Source organism: Mus caroli, chromosome 15, assembly GCF_900094665.2.
Source record: "Mus caroli chromosome 15, CAROLI_EIJ_v1.1, whole genome shotgun sequence".
Lineage (NCBI taxonomy): Eukaryota > Metazoa > Chordata > Mammalia > Rodentia > Muridae > Mus > Mus caroli.
The window spans coordinates 18,554,516-18,571,707 of NC_034584.1; the positions used below are offsets into that span (position 1 = coordinate 18,554,516).

At 37.2% G+C, this 17,192-nt stretch overlaps 1 protein-coding gene across 3 annotated transcripts in view; it reads left to right on the forward strand.

Moving 5' to 3' along the window:
• Cdh18 (cadherin 18) overlaps window positions 1-17,192 on the forward strand; it is an 867,298-nt gene that overhangs the window by 342,614 nt on the left and 507,492 nt on the right. The window contains exon 3 of one of the 3 annotated variants that reach the window (XM_029470125.1): window positions 13,040-13,105. The exons of the other annotated variants lie outside the window; for them this stretch is intronic. The gene's annotated coding sequence lies outside the window, so the exon portion shown is untranslated. The remainder of the gene's footprint in view (window positions 1-13,039; window positions 13,106-17,192) is intronic. 3 annotated transcript variants of the gene reach the window in all.

Here is a 17,192-nt window from a genome sequence, read left to right on the forward strand (position 1 = left end):
AAAAAAAAAAAAAAAGAAGATAGGGTATTTTTGTCAGTGTTAATGAATGTTTACAGAACGACACAGAAAAGTTTTCTGATTTTCACTTTTTAAATTACACTTAATCAATATTACTTTATTAGTTGCATATTGTATGTTATGAGTAACAACCTTAGATACCAGAGAGATGACCAAAAGATCCAAGGTAAGATTTTATGTCTCACTTGGAGAACTTGTGATTTATTGGAACTTGTAAAATGAATTATTTTTTAATATATGTAGTACATTAATTTGGGGACTGTATTTCAACAAATTCATTCCACAATAACAACACAGGGAGACTAAGATTTATTAAAATTGCGTTCAGTCGAATACTGTGCATATATTACTCCATTCTAAACCTCCAATCTAGTGAGACTTCCTCCCAGACTACATTCCCATTTTCCTTGAAGTTTTTATCCTTTCTCGATTCTGCTCTTTTTTTATTCTATTTATTTATTTTTTATTAGATATTTTCTTTATATACATTTCAAATGCTATCCCAAATGTTCCCTATACCCTCCCTCCACCCTGCTCCCCTACCCACCCCACTCCAGCTTCCTGGATCTGGCATTCCCCTGTACTGGGGCATATAAAGTTTACAAGGGGCCTCTCTTCCCAGTGATGACTGACAAGGCCATCTTCTGCTACATAACACTCATGACACTCCCCTCCCTTTATCCTTCTTTTTTCACCCCTCTTATAATTGAGAATCCCACCTATTCCTTTTGTAAAGCTCTGTATTGGCTCCTGGACTCTTATTGGCAAAGCAGGAATGAATGAGGAACAATGTTTATACAAACTTAACACAGGAGCTTCTAAGAATAAACATAACAAAACCATCTCCAGATTGAAACAAGATATGTGGGCAGAGAAATTAGCATTTGAGAAACACAAGGATAAACTTTACATAGTATATTGAAATACTAAATCTACAGGAATTCTGTGTTCTTTTCACAGACTACTGTCCTACTGAAAAAAAAAAAATCATTTACAGACTAACTTTTGAACGGGTGCATATCCTATTGCAACACCCCACCCCCAACTCCAGCAGACCACTAACTACTGCTGAAGCATATGATAGTTTCTTGACATCCGTGATTACAGAAGGGATGCGGAGTCTCATTGCCATGTGTAACTTCCACCTCCAGCATGCTGCCAATTTTGTTGACTGACCGCTGCATAGGGTATTGTGTGCATCAGCATACCAAGTCAACTTGCTGATGTGGTGGTAAAGACATGCCCAGAGGACATTTGAATAACACTAGTAGAAGCCTTGAGAAACACAGCAGGATTAAAAGACATTTTTGGGGGATATACTAAAACCTAAAGTCACAAAATGACCTTAGGGTTCCAAACATCCTTATATTATTCTAAGATGAAAACTTGGTAAATATTTCCAAGATAGTGCTTTAAAAGTTACACTGCAATGCCTACAAAGAATCTGTAAATGTTTTGCATGATTTCATAATTGATCATATATTCAGAAGGTTTCTTAAAATGGAATGCATATGATCAGACTCTTGTATACATTGCATGGGAACAGTTTACATTTTAATGTATTGACCAAAACACTGTGACTATGATGTATAGTTTGTACCTCAACATTTTGCTAAAATACATTATCATATTGAAAGTATTTGGTAAAAGTTTTCTATTACTCTGTCTTTGGTGTAGAAAATATTTTGTACTTCTTGCATAGTATCTTAGGTGAGTAGTATTTTATTCACTTTTAATAAGTTGATCCTTTCTGGAAATTATTTGTTGTGATAATAAAGTATAACTACAGAAGAATAAACAGAAATGTTATTAGCATACTACCACTCTTCCTGGCCTGTATGCCCCATCTCCTGTGCCTTGACAGAAGACATGAAAACAGTTTATTTCCTTTCCTTAGCTTCTGATAGCAAATTAGTAAACAAAAGAATCAGGGAAAGTGTGAGTAATCCAACTATTGTTTACAAAATTGAGACATTTGTGATGTTCATATTCTTCACTATTGGCTTAAAATACACATTACATAAAATGCAACAAAATTATACTAGAATTACTGTTCCAAAGCACAACCACCACTCAGTTAAAATAGATTAATAATATGTGATAAAACCTTACCAGCATCACATTTTGAGATTATAATGACTGAATTACTAAAATGTCCCTCTTTTCATTTGCAGTTACTAAGTCCTTTTTGTCTTTCTTGTGGTAGATGATGTTTGTAACCCAGAGGGGGCTCTAAACACATTGTACTTATTACTTAATAAATCTTCAACTTAGAATCAGTACACTCAATTTATTTCCATGAGATTTAAACAAATACTCTTTAAGAAAGGGCAGAGTTGATTGCCACATGTAAAGAAGTAATCCCAGTCTAATGTTATTTAGCCCAAGTATATTTCCCTTCTTTGGGTTGCACTTCAGAATTAAATTCAGAGGAACTAGTTATGTTGCCTTTTCTAGACACATGTTATCTATGAAATTCATTTTAGAATAAGGTCAAAATAAATTATTGCATTTTACTTATACAGAATACAATTCATGTTCAGACTTTTCTACTTTAACTTGCAAGACTTTCCTAAGAAATTATTAAATGATGATATTAAAGGTATATATAATTACAAATACTAATAATTAAAGTTTGTGAATATGAATTCAAATGTCTTTATGTTTATATATAGACACATTTCCAGCCTACATACATGATTTCCTCTGGTTACTATGGATTTCCAACTTCAGTGTTTATTAAACTGAAAGAGATATAATTTTACCCTCTTATCTTTTTATCATGACATGATGATTGAATATTTGTCAACTCCTACACCAGTGCTAAATTTCATGTCATCATGAATTTCATAAGACAAAAAGATAAGTTTATTAAAGTGGTAAAATAATAATATTTAAGTCAGCATATATTAGAAAAATAAAAAGGTTTTGATTCTTTCAATTTTATAAAATTCTGCTTAAGACAGTCAGTTTGTGCTGGAGAATGTGCTGATGAGAGCTACAACAACTGTATTCACTGGGAAACTGGATGCAGAAGTTAGAAACACTGGATTTTACTACACTAGTAAGAAGGCAGAAAAGCATAGAATGGAGCCAGGCTTGAAGGGGTAGGTATTGCGCTATTAGGAGGACTCATAGTAAGTGTACAAAGAGATAGGCATGCTCAGTGTTGGTTTGAATAGGTAACAGTTTACTATGCATGAATACAGTTTCCCCCTGGTCAAGCCCAATCACTGGTGATGATTTTGAAGAGTGCAAGTCAATGGAAGCACTTGTGTATTTGCACAGTTTGGGTCTGAGCAATTTACAGGCTCTTTAGACTTACAGCGCTCTTCACTGTGAACAAATTCTACTCTCCCAAACCTTCCACTGTGGCACTCTGTCCCTCAGGGTGGGTGATTTAGGAAAACATATATGAAACAAATAGTTGCAGATGAAGTCGTGAGAAAGTAGAGTCCAGGGTGGAATTTGTTTCTGGGCAAGGCTAGAAAGATGACGCTTCACCAAAGTTTTTCAAGTGAATATTCATCCAAAAAAAAGCAAGAATCTGAAAACGAGGTTTTAAACTCTGCCCCAGCATTTTTTCACTAATAATTTGGTCTGGGATTGCGATGCCAACAACCTAGATCTACAAACAGAAAATTCTCAATGATTAGTCCATCTGGATGAGGGGTAGCTGCAAACCTGAACCCTCCTTTATTAGCTGGCATCCTTTGTAATATAATATCTTTACTTAGTCTACAGTATTTTTCTCTAAATAAGCACATTTTTCCTTTGGAATCTGGCACTCAAAACTTGTAAAAAACGTTTTTTTTTTTTGTTTTTGTTTTTGTTTTTGTTTTTCTTCATATTCTTAAATTTCTTCATGCCTTAAGATAGGAATGACCTAAACCGGGCATGGCTCACACCTTTAATCCCAGCACTTGGGAGGCAGAGGCAGGTCGATTTCTGAGTTCGAGGCCAGCCTGGTCTACAAAGTAAGTTCCAGGACAGTCAGGGCTATACAGAGAAACCCTGTCTTGAAAACCAAAAAAAAAAAAAAAAAAAAAGGAATGACCTAAAGCTCTTGATAAGGAGAGAGCATCACACAGAGCTGTGAGAACCACTTTGAGCTCTGCTCTCATTTCAGTTATGACTGTTGCTCATCTCCTGAAATATGTCCAAGATGACACAGCTTGCCATCTGGGATGAGAATCTGCTTTGGTAATCTTAGAGCCTGCTCTCAAATGAGAGAACATATTTCACTTTCCAGCATCATCTCCCTCCTCTAAGCACAATTATTTATCAACTGCCTTAAATTAAACCCATGGAAGGATCTGTATATTCCTGGAAGGTCATGTTAGTTGCTTGCTTCTCCTTAGATGGGCTTCTGCTTCCAGCTAGGAACCTAGTCTTGACCTTCTTGCATCACAGTCATTAATTTTTCCATCACAATTTGCAATTCTTCTCGTGTTTTTATTAGAGCTCTGAGAATTTTGTAAAATAATATTTTATCATAATTTTCTACATTCCCAACTTCTTCCAGACCCACCTCTGTATCCAAATCTCCCAAATTCATTTCTTTTATTATTTTTTATATTAAGTAAAGTTTGTGCTGTATACATATTATTGGATATGTATACTTCCAGTGGATGTTGGTCAACCTGACAGTGACTTAACCCTTTGAGGGTTAGGTCCTTAAACCTCATGTTCCTCTCCTTTTGCCTCTGCCTCTCTCTTTCTTTCTCTCTCTCTCTCTCTCTTTCTATCTCTCTCTGTCTCACTCCCTCTCTCTCCCTCTCTCTCTGTCTCTCTCTAGCTCTCTTTGTCCCTCTCTAACACACTCCCTCTATGTCTCCATCAATTCCCTCTCCATCTCCTCATTCCTCTCTGTGCAGAGATAGCCTCTTGCCCACAGATTCATTAATTATACCTCTAATGAATACTCCCAACAACCTGAGGCTGGATTCACATCAGTGACCAATGGGATTTTCTCTGTACTCAGCCTGGCCAAGGTCTCTCATCTGCTCCCCGTGCTTCTTAAAATTGTATCTTCTTAGTACAAAAGTATAGAGGGCATGACTATTGATTAATCTTGTCATAAGGCTATTATACTATTGAGCTGTCAGTACAAAACAGGAAATTTTCTCTTCCCAATATTCACAATATTTTATAGGCACTTATGATAGAAAATACATGGTATTTTCCTTTAATCCCAGGACTTGAGAGGCAGAAGCAAGCAAATATCTGAGTTTAAGGCCAGCCTTGTCTACATATCAAGTTTCAGTATGACCAGGAATATATAGACAAACCTTGTCTGAAAAACAAACAGACAAGCAAATAAACAAACCAGTAAAAATCCCCCCAAAACAAACAAACAAACAAACAAGCAAGCAAACAAACAGTAATAAGACTTTTTAAGATGCTTCTCTACTCTTTGATTAAAACTGCTAAGTCAACCGAGTATTTTGAATTTATGATTCATTTTGAGATAAAACATCTCTGTATAGACACATGCTCATCACACAAATGTCTCTAAAGGCAATTAGCAATGACAAATGTACAAGGGTACAGTGGATATTATCACAGTGTCAATTTAAAACCGATTATGGAATGAAAAGTAGCAAGAAGGAGCACTTAGGAAAGAGCTTAGATGACATTCCTTGGAAGTTTAATTGTCTTGGCTTCCTCCGAGTTATTTCACTGCTCTGTGTGTTCCCAACTTCTTCCTGGATTAGCTAAGGAATCTTTTGTTTCCTTCAATATTTTCCTTGTGACCTAATGTTAATAAACTTGAGCATTTTATCTAGAGCTTTTTACACTGCTGTTTTACCAACAAGCATTCTCCTTGACTTTATTAGGTCAAAGCTGACCCATGAGTCTACCTTTGTTAATGACACTTTGAAATACATTGAAATACGTTGACACAGCGTTACATAAGGAAATGATTTCATGACTATATTGTCACTCATCGTGGATCACTGCTCCACACTAAAACCAGCCCATTGGAATTAGAACATAATATGAAAGAAACAGGTATGACAAGTGAGATGCTATTTTTATTTTTAAAGGAGTTAACAAATATTACAAGCTTTTAATATGGTGTTATTTGAATACTATTCACATTGAAGCTCAAGTTTCATATATATATATATATATATATATATATATATATATATATATCACACAAAAAAGTTAAGTTCAACTTACTAGTTAATGATTAGTGAAACCACGTTGGAAAAAGATATTTGTAATTATTCTTTTGACAAATCAGAAAGCAGTGGCATTCTGAAACTCGAAACCACACATCAACCCTTTATCTCCTAAATACTGAAATATAGAAAATTACTATCCTGTATATCCAAGAAGTGTTTAAAAATATCACAATTTTTTACATAAAATCACAAACACATGAAGATTTCATTAGCATATTTCCTACATCTCAGCTAATATTTTTTTTACCAGAATATGAAAAACTGTTTGCCTATGGAGAGAGAAGGAATTTCCCAATACTGATGCTGCTTTATTAAAAGACAGCAATCTTTGCCTACTTTTCATGTGAATTTTCTGCCAACTTGAGCTCTCAGTCTTGGGACAAAATTTCAAATTTTGCTAAAAATAGTACATTCAGTGCCTGCTCAAAAATTCAGTGTGAAATTCTTCCACAAGTACAATTTGAAAATCCAAATTTCAGCCAGCCCCAAGAGAAAACATGTATATATGTCTGTTGAGAAATATAGGACAGCAATTATCTGTATTATGAAAGATCACCATGCTTCTCTTTTAATGTTCACTCCTAACAATGTCATTTCTTTCCACTAATTTAATAATTCGTCACAGTGGTACCTGGCAGTTCAATAACAGTCACTCATTGTGCAGTTCTCTAATTATTAAGGGGTGGTTGAAACTATACTATGGCCTTGTCAGTAAAGAGCATCATGCCTTAGGAGATATTAGATAGCTGCACCTGGGACACCTGTGTGTAGGAAGAACAGGTCAGTCCCATGTTAATACTGCAAGCTTACATTCCATAGAGAATATCTCTCCTTAACCTAAATAGCTTTAGTGCTCCTCTTGTAAATTTGAACCTTTCCTTTATAAAGCAAAATCTGTGCCAGTTTGTAGCCACTGAGTCTATTCAAAATTGTCATGTGTCGTCTATGTCATGTGTCTTATATGTCATGTCTTTATGTTGTAAAATGAGAGGTAATGTTAACAAGAGAAACAAAATCCTGTAGTATGAGTCTGACTAGTATTGCACTTTTTAATAACGGATAACACAAAATTCCTGATCAAAATGATCACCTACTAAATTGACCACCTACTGACTGTAGCCAGTCAGGACTCCCAGTGGGGAGATAAAAACACGAACTTACCCACAAAACCTTTGACCCCATTTCTGTATTGCCTACAAGAAGTGTGTAAGCCAATATAGAGCATAGACTAAGGAAATAGGCATCCAATGACTGGCCCAATTTGAGATCCATCTCATGGATAAGAACTAATCACTGACACTTTCATGGTTCACTGTTATGCTTGCACACAGGAGCCTAGGGTAACAGTCCTCTGAGAGGCTCCACTTAGCAACTGACTGAAACAGATGTGGAGATCCACAGTCAAACATTAGATGGAGCTCAGGAAGTTTTGAGAGATAATTAGGTAAAGGATTTAGGAACCTGGAGGGGATAAGAACTCCACAAGAAGACCACAAATTCAATTAACATGGAAACCTAGGGGCTCCCAGAGACTGAACCACAAAGCAAAGCGCATACATGAACTGAACCTAGGCTCCTTGCACATACATAGCAGATGTGCAGCTTGGCCTACATGTGGGTCCCTTAACGACTGGAGCAGGGACTTACCCTGACTCTGTTGCACACCCGTGAATCCTGTTCCCCTAACTAGGCCACCTTGTCTAGCCTCAGTGGGACAGGATATGCCTAGTTCTGAAGTTACTTGAGGTGCCTGGGTGGGTTGCTACCCAGGGGTGACTTTCTCCTTTGAAGAGCAGAAGGCAAGGTTGTAGAAGGGGAAGGGATAGTGAAAGGGGTTGGCGGGGGGGGGGGGGGGTGGGGGGAGGAGGCTGGCAGAAGGCTGTGGCTGTGACTGGGATGGAAAGTGAATAAATAAATAAATAAATAATAAATAAATAAATAATAAATAAACAAACAGACAAACAAATAAATAGAAGTCTACATAGGATGATTCAAAAATCAAGATTTCAAACAGTCAGGGTTCCATACCTTGGAATCCTTTGTGTTCAATATTACACAGATGTGATACATGGTAAAAGAATATGTGTGCCAACCTTAGACAAAATTGATGTCAATGCTGCACATACTTTTTTTGTCCAAAGTATTACATGGCTCTGCTCTAAATACCATGTTGTCTTGCAAATGTGGATTTCCTCATTCCTTTTCATATTTAATTTATTTATTTTACATCCCATCTACAGTTTTCTCTACCTCCTCCCCTCCAGTCCTTCCCCTGCCAACTTCTACCCACATGCATTCTTCCTTTGTTTCTCTTCAGAAAAGTAGAGGCCAATCATGGATATCAACCAGCTATGGCATATCAAGTTACAGTAGAAGTAGGCACTTCTTCTCCTATGAAGGCTAGAACAGACAGCCCAGTAGGACTATAGAGCCACAAAGGCAAGCAGCAGAGTTATAGAAAATTTCTGCTCCCATTGTTAGGAGTTGCACATGAAAGCCAAGCTACACAAATGTAAAGGTTTTGCAGAGGTCCTCAGTCAGTCACATGCAGGCTCCATGGTTGATGGTTCATTCTCTGGGATTCCTTATGGACCCATGAGAGTTGTTTATGTAAGTTTCTAATCTGTCCTTTTTAGAGTCATTCTCCCTTTCCACTGGATTCCTGAAGCTCTGCCTAATGTTTGGCTGTGGCTCTCTTCATTTGAATCCATTCATTGGTGGGTCAAGCATCTCTGATGACTGATATGCTAGGCTTCTATCTGCAAATATAGTAAAATATCATAGAAGTATCAGGTGTGATCTCTCTCTTTCTCTCTCTCTCAGCATGGGTCTCAAACTGGATCAGTCCTTGGTTGGCAAACTCCCTCAATTTCTGCTCCATTTTTACCCTAGCACATCTTATAGGCAGGAGAGATTGTAGGCCAAAGGTTTTGTGCCTGGGTTAGTATCCCATTTGCTCCAATAGAAGTCTCACCTGGCTCCTATAGGTTTCTAGCTTGTCCCATAGATAGCACTCCCTGCTCCTATTTCGGTTGTCTCTTCCAATACAAACTTCTTCTCCCCAACCCAATCCCTCCTTTTTCTCATTCCACCTCCTTTCCCAGTCCCTTCCTTCCTTCCATCTCCTATATCTATTCTTTCTTCTTCTCTTAGTGAGAGTTGCATCCCCCCACCCCTTGAACGCTCCTTCTTACTTAGCTTCATTCAGTCTGGGGATTGTAGCAAGGCTCCCCTTTACTTTACATGCAATATCCACTTTTAACTGAGTGCATGCTATATTTGTCTTTGTGTGTCTGGGTTACCTCACTCAGGATGACCTTTTCTAGTTTCATCCACTTGCCTGCATATTTCATGATGTTGTGTTTCAATACTCCATTGTGTAAATGGACTATATTTTGGTTGATGAAGATCTTGGTTGATTCTGGCTATTACTAATAAAGCTGCTATTAACATAGTTGAGCCTTAACACCGGAAAACTACTGATCTCATCTGCATGCATTTCATTATTCTTTTTTTTTTTTGTTTGTTTGTTTTTGTTTTTCAAGGCAGGGTTTCTCTGTGTAGTCCTGGCTGTCCTGGAACTCACTCTGTAGACCAGGCTGGCCTCAAACTCAGAAATCTGCTTACCTCTGCCTCCCGAGTGCTGGGGATAAAGGCATGTGCCAACATGCCCGGATAGATTTCATTATTCTTAAAGGGAGGGAAGATGAGCTAGTAGATATGAATGAAGATCCATCAAATACAAGGAAAACAAAGACCGATGAGTATTCTCAGTTGTCCTATCATGCAAAATGTCTTGAGCTTATGTATCATAGGAGAAGAAAAATACATTTTAATTAGTGGGGGAGAGGGGGGAAGCAGCTCCAATTTCCTTATATTTTTTCCATGTCATAGAATAGAGAAATTCAAATGACAAAAAGAACTTCATGTATCAAATAGTAATAATTAAAAATTCTTAAATTAATCAACTTCTCTTTTTTTGTTTGCTTGTTTTAAAAGGTATTTGTTGTTGTTGTTGTTGTTTATTGGTGTGGGTAAAACATATCTCAATTTAATTTTTTTTCTTTCTTTGTTTGCTTTTTTTCTTTTTATTGAGTGCTTTGCTTTGTTTTACTGTACCTTGTTTTGTGTTTGACTGGCTGTCATCTTGTAGGGTTGGGGGTCCTGTATCCTCTCTGCCACAAGGCACGGCTGCTCAGGGAGGTGGGACACAGGAGTTAACACTGACTCCATGATGTCACAGGGGGTGGGGAGTGTTGGGCCATAGGGCAGCCCTGGGACAGGGGAAGCACAGTCTGAGGCATGGGACAGCTGGAGTTGCTTCAGGGTTCTCTGAGCCTGCAAGGAGGCCGAGGTCATCTGGTTTTCAGACTCTTGGACACTGAGGCACCGCATGATGCAGCAGAAGAGCTGAGAATGGAGTGGGGGGCCATAGGCTGGAACTAGCCCGGGCCCAGGGGAGGAAAGGGAGTAGCTCTGATTGGTCACATGGGGAGAGTCCTTGACTTGATGGTGACAGACCTGAGCTTGGTGGCAGTTGTGGCTGGGAGTGCAGAAAGCCTTTTATGGGAGATTAGACATTCTATAGGCAAAGGCCTTCTCCAAGGTTCCTCACAGCAGATCCCAATGAAAAGAGGCAGTCCATGGTTTTAAGGGATTTGTTGTCATGGTGGAAAGTGGATGAGTAAAACTGTGTCCCACTTCTAAGGGTGGACCTGAGGTTAAATAACTTTTTCAGGGAGGAGTGTCTGGAAACGAAAGCTTTTTGTCCATGCCCTTCAGGTCTGTAGGTACCTCATTAAAATGGAGATCTGTCTTGATCCACAGGTAATTTCTTTTGCATTTGGAGGGGATTGGGGCATTGCCCTTACATGACTGATGGCCCCAAATCTATGAGGGACTCCTACTAGTGACAGGGGTCTGGACCAGGGAACAGGCAAAAAGTCCTGCCTGGCCCTGCCTTCTCTTCGGGGTCTCCAGGGTTTTTAGCCTTAGCAGAACTGGCAATCAGGGTACCTTTCACAAACCCACATCATCTCTTTCGTAACTGATCTTTGCTGATGAGAAAACAGAGGTGGTGGTGGGTGGGAGTCGAGAGGTGGGAAGGAGAGGAGGGAGAGAAAACTGTTATGATGAAATATTATACAACCATTTTCTTCCTTTTTTCAATTTTTATTAGATATTTTCTTCATTTATATTTCAAATGCTATCCCAAAAGTCCCCTATACCCCCGACCCCTGCCCTGCTCCCCTACCCATCCAATCCCGCTTCTTGGCCCTGGCATTCCCCTGTACTGGGGCATATAAAGCTTGCAAGACCAAGGGGGCCTCTCCTCCCAGTGATAGCCGACTAGGCCATCTTCTGCTACATATGCAGCTAGAGCCACGAGCTCTGGGGATACTGGTTAGTTCATATGGTTGTTCCACCTATAGGGTTGCAGACCCCTTCAGCTCCTTGGGTACTTTCTCTAGCTCCTCCATTAGGGGCTGTGTGTTCCACCCTAATCCTGATACAGAAAATGTGGTACATTTACACAATGGAGTGCTACTCTGCTATTAAAAACAATGAATTTATGAAATTCTTGGGCAAATGGATGTATCTGGAGGATATCATCCTGAGTGAGGTAACCCAATCAACAAAAGAAGTCACTTGATATGCACTCACTGATAAGTGGATATTAGCCCAGAAACTTAGAATACCCAAGATAAAATTTGTAAAACACAAGGAAATCAAGAAGGAAGACCAACTCATCTAAACTTCATTCCTCCTTAGAATAGGGAACAAAACACCCATGGAAGGAGTTGCACAGACAAAGTTTGGAGNGAAGACAAAAGGATGGACCATCCAGAGACTACCCCACCCAGGAATCCATCCCATAATCAGCCACCAAATGCAGACGCTATTGCACACGTCAGCAAGATTTTGCTGAAAGGACCCTGATATAACTATTTTCTTAATAGATAAATATAAAACAATTACCCAAAAATAACTAAACAAGTGAGAGCGTCAGCCTAGATTTATTGCTAACTCGTAAGAATAGGACCCTGCCATTTTAATTATGAAACATCACATAACAAGAAATAAATGAAAGAAAATGGAAACAAATGTGAGTCCAAATTAGGTTTGGGGTCTATAAAGATGATTCTCTTAAAAACACATTTTGATTTCCATGGACAAATGAGTGTACCTGTATTCCATGTCCTCCATCATTTTTCATGAGTTTTTTTTTTTTAACCATGGGAATGAAGTTCATGTAAATATAAAATAGTACATGTTATACTTCATATTGCAAAATGAATTCATAAAGCCCATTGAAATGATCCTTTATATATGCCTCTCACTATGTAGCAAAAGCTGACTGGGCACACAACTTAGATGAAGCTGGACTCACAGTCTTATAGAATACCTGCCTCTTTCTCCAAAGTGCTAGGTGTACAACAACAGAATCAGCACATCTGAATGTTAAGAGTGAACATAATGTCTTATGTCACAACATCCCTCCCTCCCCTTGCCCTCCATCTCTTCTTACCTCTCTCTCTATGAGATTCAAATCTAATTATCTCTTCTTGATATAAGATAATATTATAAACCATACCAAGTGTTGTTTCATAGTCTAAATCAAGTGACTTTGCTTTGAAATACTCACAACCTACAGGGGAAAATAATGTTTGTTATATTCAAAGAATAAAATCATACTTTGTTTTCCATGTTAAAGAAATTTCATCTTCATTTTAAAAATGTATGTTTATTCTTTAATGTATTTTATTGGATATTTTATTTATTTACATTTTAAATGTTATCCCCTTTCTCTATTCCCATCCTTTCAGCTCCTTCAGTCATTCTCTAATCCAACTCCTCCACCGGGGACGGCACACTCAGTCCAATGGTTGGCTGTGAGTATTTGCCTCAGTGTGTGTCAGGGTCTGGTAATTTTTTTTGACAATCTACTCTTCATCCTCCTCTTGGTCTACCCTCTAACTGTTGCTCATCCCATTCCTCCTCCCGAAAAATGGCCTCCAACTCCTCTCTCCATGCCTTTCAGAGGGCAGTCATGCTAGGCTCCTATCTGTAAGCACACCATAGTATCAGTAATAGTGTCAGGCCTTGGAGCCTCCCCTTGAGCTGGATCCCAGTTTGAATCTGTGACTGGACCTCTTTTCTCTCAGGCTCTTCTCCATTTTTGTCCCTGCAGTTCTTTCTGACAGGAACAAAACCATTGATTTAACTGTCTCAAACGGTTACACTAAGAACAAGCAGACTTGCTCAAAAGGCAACTGGTCCAACCTAAAAAGAATCGTGCAAACTGACTTAAGTCCTCTGTGACTGGGAAACTTTAGCAGCTGTAAACACACAGTTTATTTTTAATGAACTATATCAGCAGTAGTACAGGGTACTAATAGAACACAAGCTAGTTTTAAGTACGTTGGAAGCTAAAGAGTTAATAAAACCGAGAGTTAAAGGATTAGAGAATGGAGTCTGTTGTTTGGAAAACAGTCATACAAGGCTAGTTTCACATCTTGTAATGTTATGTTCTGACATGAATCCTCGGGCAAATTATCTTCTGCTATATTTTTGAACTTATCAAAAAGAATACGTAAACCCATAAGCCTAAAACCTTCATGGGCACTTAATTTACTATGACAAAATGGCACTGAAGTGGCTCACACACATGCTATTATTCTGATCACAGAGACAAGGCTTAATTTCTGTAGCCATCCAACTCATGATTATTCTTGCCTTACAAATAAAATTGGGAATCAATATCAAATGGCATTTTGAGGTAATTGAGCTTATGTTTATTCCCCAAATGCTTGTTTTCCTTGCAATCTGCCAGACATCTGGAAAAAAAATGGGCAAACTAGCAACATCTTTGCAAAACTCTAAATAATAGTTGGACTTATGTTTCATTCTAAATCTTTCATTAAATTATTTCGATCCACAAACTCTATGCTGCATTTCTATTATTTTAATCAATTTTATTCTGTCCTTACAAACATAGACAAATGGGAATTGGAATGTGAGTGAAAAGAGCATAATTTTAGGATTGGAAGGGACTGGACATTTTTGGTCAGCTTCAATCTACAAAGCTAATAATTTCAGGTATAATAATTATGCATCTTTCTAATCCATGTGACATTTGTGGTTACATGTGGAAAGCATTTGCCTTATATAGTAAATATTCATGGCTTTCTCCTCAACAAAATATTTCTGTGAACTGAATCCTTACATTTAAATTGAGAAAGCAGATAAGGAATGCTGGGGTAGTGTATTTACTGTGTAGAATATTCTTTCAAGTTTTGCAGTGGGTAGAAAGAAATAAAATAGAGGGAAAGGGTTAAATAAAACTCTTTTTTTTAAATATAATTTACCCTGTATTTCCAATAAAACACATTTAAAAGCATATATTTTATGACATTTAAGTGTGAACACCAGAATGTAGACTACTGATTGCCAGTGTCTAAAATTGGGTAGAAGAGAAAAATATTTGAAGCAATGTATTATATCACTACTGTTCAGTAGATTTTAGTTTTATGATAATAGACATTGCATAATATAGACATATATGAAATAGTCACATAAGATACATATGCTTATTTTTAATACAGCATTTTAAATTTTTTGAAGTCAAAGTTAATGAGTAAGATGAATAAAGTTTATTTTGTTTCTCTGAGTAATGAATTTTTCTATACATTCTCTCACAATGTAAAAAACATCACTTTGATGTACATTAGAATTTAATATCTGTGAACATGCTTAATAAACATCCTTTCAAATGTTACATTTATTCACATATTCTCTTTATATATTTGGGTTATATGGAATAAGAATTATTAACACTACATAAAGTGAGGATGTTTTATAATAGTCCTACGATTTGGAGACTGATTATATTTTGTATAAATTCATATTATTGAATTTAGTCCCATCTGATTTTCTTACTCCATAAATGCATGTAACATATATGCATAAATAAAACTGGTGCTATCAACCAGAAGAGGAAAAAAAAAACATCATAACTTCCATACTGTGCTTGGAGGATATCTAAAAACTGAAGCTACATACATTATTTGCTAAGAAATATCTCATATTATAAACACTTTGCAAAGAGGTTCCAAGATAATGTGAAAAATGAGACACATCTTGAAGTATATACAAAAATGCTTTCATGAAAGCGTACATGTTAGCACTCATTACCAGAGCAAACAATTCTGTTTCAGTAATGGGTTAACCACGTGACAGATACTTTAGCTGGTGCTCAGCGGTATTTATGCATTTATTAGCATCAGACTATTTCTAAAACTGAAACTATTCCCTGCAGTGTGTTTGTCATTGCAAAATTTCAGATTCTCTCCCTTTTCCCTCCAAAATTCCATGGTGAATATGCGACCAAGACAACCCAACTCATCTTCCTCCCTGTTTAAAATCCATAGGCAGTGAGTGAAATTTCTTCTCTGACAATGACCAACCAGAGAGGCCCTCTTACTCCTGCTCTGCACCCAAGACAATCATCTGATATATTTCTGTGGCCGTTTGTTCTCAGGTGGACTCTAAGTGTGTCTCTCTTGCCAATTACAATTTCAATTCACTGTCATTTTGCTTCTTTCAAACATGTACTAGGATTATAAATGTGCTTAGATTGACCTCTCTCTGTTTGTAAGGATCCAAATTATTCAAGTCTAAAAAAAATTTAAGCAGAGAATTGGCAGGCATCTTAAAATGATTTTATAAGATTAATGCACTTGCATGCCTCCCCACTAACACACATAAAATGTAATATATTTGTGTAAAGTAATGAGCCCATTGTAAGTTTCAAGTAAAAGTTAGTTTCATTTTCAATTTATACCAGATGTAAATAGAAACACTGGAAAGCAATATGTGTTAAATTATATTTAACTGAAAAATTTAACAAGATCATAGCTAAACTAATCATAAACTCTATAACAAAGCTAAACAATTCTTCTAGAAGGTCCTCCAACTTCCTACTTCCCTAGGTTGCCTGTTTCCATTCTTTCTGCTGGCCCTCGGGGTTTCAGTCTTGTCCCTCCCCTAATACATGATCATGTTCTACTCTTCCCCTACCTGTTGTTTTTTCCAACCAGGTCCCTGCCCATGCCCCTGCTTTCTACTATTCTCAAATAGGACTAACAGTGTTTCATCAGCAGTGAAGGCTTAGCAGCTGATAATCATTAGAAAAGATACAAAGCATTAACTGTTTTCTGTACTAAGAAAGTTAATAGTTACATTAACATAACCATAAAATAACATAATAACAGATTATGTTCCTTCATATGCATGTTTTGCCAGAATGTCAATTGACTTCAAATAAGATCCAGATTGGAATGAAAAAGAATAAAGTCAGCTTTAATTTTTTTCAATGTAACTCTTCCCATCACAAGTATATTTCTGATATATATTGCTGATCAGTGTTCATTGTATCTCTATCAACACTGGGAAAGAACAACAGCATAGTTTTCCATCAAATGATAGAAGGGTAATGCAAATGTGGTATGTTTAAATAATATAATACAATTCAACTAGGAGAAAAGGTAAGATTTTGAAATTTGCGGGTTTTTCATCAGAGCTGGCAATAATTTTTTGACTGAGGTAATCCAGACTCGGAAATATAAATGTCACATGTTTCAGACTCCTGTGGATACAGTTTTGAATCTTTAGATATGTCCATTTCTATTAGAAAATCCACAGAGCCAAGTGATTGGTAAGGGCTATGAGATCAGGCCTGCCAATGGACAGGAGATGAAATATGGAGTTATAACAGGGGAAAACAGAAAAAAATGAAGTAAGAGTTAACAGACTTAGTGTGGCCAATCTCAGTAGAAGAAGAATATCAGAAATGGATAACTAATACTAACGAGTTTTAAAAACATCATATGAAACCAAATCTGAAACTTCTTAAAGCACACACACACACACACACACACACACACACACATACACACACAAAGGGTATGAATACAACTG